The 7407-nt window shown below is 34.1% G+C and overlaps 1 long non-coding RNA gene across 1 annotated transcript; it reads right to left on the reverse strand.

Annotated features, from left to right (window-relative positions):
- Nucleotides 1-3661: 3661 nt before the first annotated feature.
- On the reverse strand, nt 3662-5647 carry LOC140811166 (uncharacterized). The gene is made up of 3 exons (XR_012113440.1): nt 4315-5647; nt 3969-4194; nt 3662-3847 (listed from the first exon to the last, which is right to left on the reverse strand). It is a non-coding gene; the product is annotated as an uncharacterized lncRNA (long non-coding RNA).
- Between the last annotated feature and the right edge of the window lie 1760 nt (nt 5648-7407).

A 7407-nucleotide genomic window follows, 5' to 3' on the forward strand; every position in this document is an offset into this window, starting at 1 on the left:
TCAAATTTAAATAGAAAATCTTGTTATTATGTGTTTAAATTAAAATATTATTATTATTTTTTATTTTTTAGAAGTTTTTACATTAATTTTTATAAAAAAAAATTTTAAAAAAATTAATAAAATTCGGGTTAGGCGGGTTAGACGGGTTGAATTGGGTTATACGGGTTCGTGTTCGGGTTGGGGGTTTTCGGGTTGCTTCGGGTTCGGGTTGGGTTCGGGTTGAAAAAAAAGTAAAAAAAAATTCGCGGGTTGACCCGAAACCCGACCCAACCCACCCGATTGACACCCCTAGTTTTCCTGGTGCTTGTTACAAAGGTTACGAAAGTAGAGCAACTGCCGACGAAGCCTTTAATTGCTCTGTCAAACAACCAGTTGAGGTTCCAAATTTTAATGATTCTAGTAGCTCCACTTCTACTACAGCTGAACAATGTGTGCCGACAAAAAGTGTCAATAAGAAATTAGTTGAGCTATTGAAGGAAGTGTCTGATTTAGTTCGTGAGAATCGCCACGTAGGTATGAAAATGGAGAAGTTGTCCGATGAGATTGGAAAGTTCTTGGAGGATTTGGAAATTAATGATGTACCGTAGATAATTATTTACACTAGGCTTCATTCGTATGTTATAAATTATTGTGTCAATGTTCCATTGCCCTGTTGCGTACAAAAGTGTGAATGAACATATATGTCAAACTGTTGTCTGCTGCACCTTCATCTCTGTATGTCGAACACAACTCATTGTGTCACACATGTTTAACTTTGATGCATGTATGTTCATTTCCTTCATCGTACATTAAATTTTTAAGTTTATCACTGTAAGGCCCGAGATGTTATCAATTTTATGAGACCCCGAAAAAAAAATATTATTGATGGCATTTTTGTAATTAAGTGGAAAAATACTTAATTTAAATTTGATGGCAATTTTGTAATTAAGTGGAAAAAAATACTTGATTTAAATTTGATGGCAATTTCGTAATTATTGAGGGCTGAATTGAAATTAGTGAAGAATTGAGGGACTAAAGTGCAAATATGGAAAATTGAGTGGGATACTTGTCTTGGTCATCCCTTAAACGTGTCATTGTTCACTTAAAAATTCAGAATTGGCATGAGGAAAACCGAAAGCTTCCATAGAAATCCCTCAAGCTTTTATTTTCTTTAAAATTGCGATTCGGCAAAGATCTGTCTATCAGAATTTGAATCTGAACACAGTACCGTGCTCCTCTCGTCAACAGCTACAACTGGACGTAAGTTTTATTGAGTTTTGGTATCATTTGAAAATATTATGTTGTAGGAATTTGATATGATTCATATATGATGTTCTTGACATGTTAGACATCATAGAATCGAAGTCAGATTAAGAAACGGACAGATTATGGAATTGTTATGGTTTTTTGAAGTTAATTGACTGAGATATGATATCAGATTTTATCAGTATTGATTATTGGTTGAGGGAATTATTATCTGGTGATGCTGTATTGACCGGGATATCGGGATTGTACCGTTATGCCGATGATTTGCATTAAATCCAAAAATTAATCAGATTCATTGTTGAATTGAGAATGGAACATTGATATTGTGGTTCTCGATATGTCGTTTCAGATTTACAGAGACAGTCTTGAGTTCAGAACTGATATTGCTTCAGACCGAGACTACAAACGAAAGGTATAAGTCAATGTGGTATTGGGACATCGACTCAAGTAGGATGTACTTGAGTTTCCCTAAATCACAAAATCACATACTTATTATTATGTTTTATTATCGTGGTTATTGATTTGATTAAATGCCTGGTCTATGGAGTTATAGAAACATGCATTAGACGAGTAATCTTGTGACAGAAGTACCTGATAGTAGCGGGATAGCAACGGGCACATTGCACGATGTCACAAGATAGTGTATTGGTGATAGGGCCACAGTCCATGACGGTTAGGTCAGGACACTGGATGTTTGGTTATATCGACGTGGATAGAACTGAAGTCTTTTCTATTACTGTTGGTCGATATAGGAATACCCACATCTGGAAACCGGGATCCCTAGACTATGATTGAGTCTAGTCTGAGTCGTGGAGTCACAAGCATTGTCGACAGTTTGATATTGATTATATTTCAGCTTTTGATATATATTGTTGTTATTTGTCCATGCTTTTATGTTTATCATATGATTGCATGTTTCATTGATTCATACTGGGATTATATTCTCACCAGAATTATCCGGCTGTTGTCGTGTTTGTATGTGTGCATGACAACAGGTGGGACATGTTCAAGGTCCAGGAGATGAGGAGAGATCGTGATTAGAGTGGAGGCTCCGGACTTGGATTAGAGATAGGGTTTGGACACTTGAGATTAGTTGTTAAACCTTAGTTGAATAAATGTATGTGGTACATGACTTGTACTTTTATACTGAGAAGTATATACGCTTTATTTCACTACGTTCCGCATTTTAAAAAAAAAAATTAGACCATGTTTTATAATTGTTTAATTAATCCCAATGATGATTATGAACATGATTAGCGTCCGGGTCCCCACAATCATGCTTCTGTTTAACTCGAATTTGTTGTGTAAAAGATTTATTGTAACCTTGTCTTTTAATTTCAGGTTGAAAAAAATTAACTTATGTTCTTTACTTATGAATTTTCTCGGTACGTCATTTCTGTAATTATAATTTTATGTTGATAAAAGTATGCGCTTCTCTTTAGTACTCTTGTTCCAAAAATTTAATTATGTGTACGTTTTGTTAGTTGAGTTAAGTTAAGATTTTGTATGTACTATTATCGTGTTGTAGTATATTTATTTCTGCTACAATTTGTGTTTCAACATATTTGGTATGTGTTGACCTAGTACAGATTTTCATCATTACAATATCTAGCAACTGCAAGTCATTGAATAGAAGTAGTTGGAGAAGTGAAGTCATTAAGTTGTTGCTGTTATAAATATGAAGGATGCTTCGTATGATACTACATCCCTTTCCACATTGTATGGTGTTTCTTTCTGTGGTGCACAATGTATTTACGTTGTAAAAATGCCTCTGAAGAAACTATGACCAGCAAGTATCAGGTACCTGTGATTGGTCTCATATCTGATGATGAAAAATTTAAGTGCGGTGAAAATGAAGTAGCTGGTAGTGAGGGGAAGTACTTAACTACTGATCAAATTCAAGTTGTCTGTAAAAACGCTAGGAAGAAGCAAAAGTTGTTTCACACATCCTCCATCCATGAGTGTCATGCTCCGCACACGAAAAAATCATTGAATTTGAATGTTGCTGTCAACATCGAGTCCAAGGCAAACCACCTCAAATCCCACGACCAAAGATCAAAGAAGGCTGTTGTTGTTGTTGAGTTGTCATCAGATGACTCTAGTGCTTAACTTGTTTATGACAGTAATATGTGTAGTTATGTCACTAGCCTTTTGTTCTCTTGACCGAGTACATTACAATCTGATTACGTACTGCACACTGATCTTGCCAATTAACCCAATCGTTCGACGACTCAAAACTGCTTATGTACTCATTATGTGTATCATGAATGGGACTGCCAACTTCGTATTCGTATTCCTATAAAGGATCGTTGGGCATTACGGATGAAATTATGTAATAGAATGCAAGTAAGAATTATTTGGTTTTGAACATGCAAGGGATAGAATGAAGAATTTCGAAGGATAGCCTATGTCTTTTTCAACAAACCAAATGCTCTTTCAATAATGTTTCTTGCTTGTGAATGCCTCCAATTGAATAACTCCTTGTGATCTTGTGGTGCAGATGAACGATTGCCCCAAGCATCCCTATGATATCTTACTCGTCTGTACGGAGTCGATAAAACCTCCACATTAGCGTATCCATTGTCGCAAAGATAATAACAACCTGCACAATGATTAAGTATGAATGAAGTAGAGTCTCACCAGAAACCATTAATGGTGAAATAAAAAAATTCGCATAGCTAAATAATAAACACATGTAGAGAATAAATTTATTCACAGATAACCTCTTGGAACCTTGAATACATCATCCCGAGTTAATGCATCTCTTAAAACTCTGGCATCAGCGGCATATCCCTCCCAACCAGTCAAAGCGTAAATAAAGTTCATATTTCGATCAAAAACCCCCAACACGTTTACCGCAATAGTTCCTTTTCTGGTTCTATATTTCGCTTTGTCTCTTGCACGAACGTATACGCCTATATGAGTGCAATCCAATGCACCTAGACATCCCTTGAAAAAATATTATGGACAATGCAGAAAATATTATGGACAATGTAAACCAATACTTACTTGAAGTCAAACACATTTTATGGACAATAAAAAATAAAAAAAATTCGAACAAAATAATACCTCAAACCATTTCCAAGGATCGCTGTCACATGTCTCATCCACAGGGGTAGCTTAACAAGAAGTAACGTATACAACTTCAACAACGCACACATAACTTCATGAAAATGTGCACTGACTCTCTGTCCACTACGCATGTAATCGTGACTGGTAACTCGATTTTTCTTATCGTGTGCCAATATAGATAAAAACATTGCAACCTTCTCTTGGACGCGGACATACCGAGAATCTGTTAGTTCACCTATTTACATTAAAAGATAGCACAACCTTGCATTTCGATTCATTCTCAAGTTCAACACACATTGAACATCACCCGCATCAATAATCATATTCAAATGGCTAAATTGAGGATTGATTCTTTGTGTCATGCTGTACGAAACAGGTGTATTACGAGTGGCACGATGGCGACAGGCAACCATTCTCGAACGTGGTCGGATTAGAAGGCAATACGTCAATAAATTTCTAAACAACAGTTGTTGTACCATTACAATTAGTAGAAGTTTTCTACGTTTCATGTCCATCTTGCCACAACACTCAACAAACGACAACACATTCAAATTTAGTCGCAGAAGAGAAGAATATGAAGAAAACTTGAAAAAAACCACAGTTAGTCAAGGGAAATCGTCTTTGCCAACTATGAAATTTGAGGGATATGAGTAATCATATGCATTTTAGTACAATTGTACTAAACTAAATTATGAAGTACAATTAAAAAAAATGATGAAAATGGCAATCGATAAGTAAGAAATATAAAAACCAAAACAGTAGGGGCGTAAGGATGTGTTGCCGTCCTCTAACTAATGTATTATCATATCAAACTTTTAATCTACGACTGAAGAATAAAAACATGGATTGCACTTAAAGGTCGCGGCCGAAGTTCAATAGTTACAGCACAACTTGAAGAAAAGGTGAGCTCGCAACATTTTGTTTCAAAAAAGGTTCAACAGGTAATTAAATTGTAACAAATAAAAAAAATTCTTCGTGTGTTGTGAAGAATTTCTTGAAAAAAAAATTTACCTGGTAATAGTAAGGAACTCAAAGACAGTTTGCGAGGTGGAAGTGGACTTCAATGGACATTCTGTCATAAGCCTCAACCAACGAAAACGGCGGCAATTTTCAGTACAAGATAAATGAGTGAGAAATGGGAGGTTTCGTTTAAATTAGGGTGAAGGGTATTTTTGGAAAACAAACAAGTTGTCTATCGTACTGTGTAAATGAGGACAAATAATACCTTCCTGAAGTTGGGATTTAATTCTTGCTTTTTCAAGGTTCAACAGTGGAAATTTCACGGTCCCCGGGTTACTAGTGCTTGACTTAAAAACGTACCAAACACTTGACTAAAAGTTGAATCATACCCTAATCGTAACAACCAAATGTGGCCTAAAGATGTAGATACAGAAAATAATCCTTTTATTATATATATTTTTTATTTTTAAAAATGTATTATGATTGCATATATAATATATTAGTTAATAATTATAACAGTTTATATAAAGAGTATGATAATTATTTATTATAATATATTTAAATTAATAAATTTGAAAATAAATATGTGTCTCGTTGAATTTAATAAAAAAATTTCCAGCATAAATTCAATTTATATTAGGCTACGTTTGGTTGGAAGGATAAAATAAACTAATGATTAGTATGTAAATGATAAAAAAAATAATTGTGATAGAAAAGTAATATATGATGTAAAATAGTATTATGTTTGGTATGATTTTTAAGTATGAGATAATTTTGAATTTTTGGATGAAATGACGAAATTTCCCTTTTCTTTATTTTTTTTCTTCATCCGGTGACAGCAAGCGGTGGTCCAGCGACGGAGGTGGTCTGGCGGCCGACGGCAGTCCGGCGGGCGGCGGCATGTCGGTGGTCGACCGGAAGCGGCGTCTGGCGGCGGTCGGCCGGAATCGGCGGCAGCGGTCGACCGGAATCGTCTGGCGGTGCTCGGCCGGAATCGACGGTCGGCGGTTTCCGGCGGCGGTCGGCGGAAGGAAGTGGTGGTGAGTTTCGATTTAGGAGAAGGGTAAAATTGGAAAAATAAGATGGATTAAGAGTGGGATAAATAATCTTAGGGGGTGAGGAGATATTATTTTAAGCTACCTACTATAACCTAATCATTCATAGGAGGGATTGACCTGGTTAAATAAAAAACGTACCAAACAGGTGATTAGGTGGGTTAAAAAAAAATAAACCCACCTAATCCTACAAACAAACGCAACGTAAGGGTAAAATTGAATTTTTAGTTGGATTATATACTAAGTCATTTACAATAGTCCATGTATCAATTTATCAATTCATACATAATTCATATAACAACAAAATATTTCTTACTGCTAAAAAATGATTCTTGGTTTTTGATTTTAAAAATCAATTTTGTGTGTTTCTTAAATTCAAATTATGTGTTAGCTTCTATTTAATTTAATTGAAATCCAAAAGCTAGTATGATGCTGATTATGTTTCTACAAAATAATTTTGATAAAATTTAGTATTAGAATCACTTATTTATCAAATATTACTCGTTTTTGAATTTTAGTTTGTGTATTTTTGTTTTCCAACACTACTGACATTTGATTTTTTTCTACTTCTTTATAATTTATAAAAAAAATAATCACTTCTTTAAAAGTAAAATATGTTGTAAATACCCTTAAAATGTAAAATTTATTCCATAATTATTTTGAAAATACAATTTCATATGAAGGTGTACATTAATTAAAGAATAGTATCATTTGCAGTGATATTTAGTTATGTGTTATAGAAAGTACATCACTATTTTTGTAAGTATGTTAAATAAATTTTACGCATTAAGTTGAATATAGATAACACAAAATAGAGTGCAAATATCATTATTATTTTCACAAAGATTATAAATTTTATGGCATAAATCTCGATTCGAATTCGAAATTATATCTTATCTTATAATAGTCTTATAACAGTTGAATACATTATTATTTTTATACAAAATCTGTAGCAACTATTTTTACTTAATTCTTTTGAAAAAGTTTGTGGTTTTAAAAGTGTGGATGAACAAAAAACTAATAACTGCCTGAGAGATCGAGCTTTAAATTTATATTTGTAGGCTAAAATTGCTTG

Source organism: Primulina eburnea, chromosome 1 (genome assembly GCF_022965805.1).
Source record: "Primulina eburnea isolate SZY01 chromosome 1, ASM2296580v1, whole genome shotgun sequence".
Taxonomy (NCBI): Eukaryota; Viridiplantae; Streptophyta; class Magnoliopsida; order Lamiales; family Gesneriaceae; genus Primulina; species Primulina eburnea.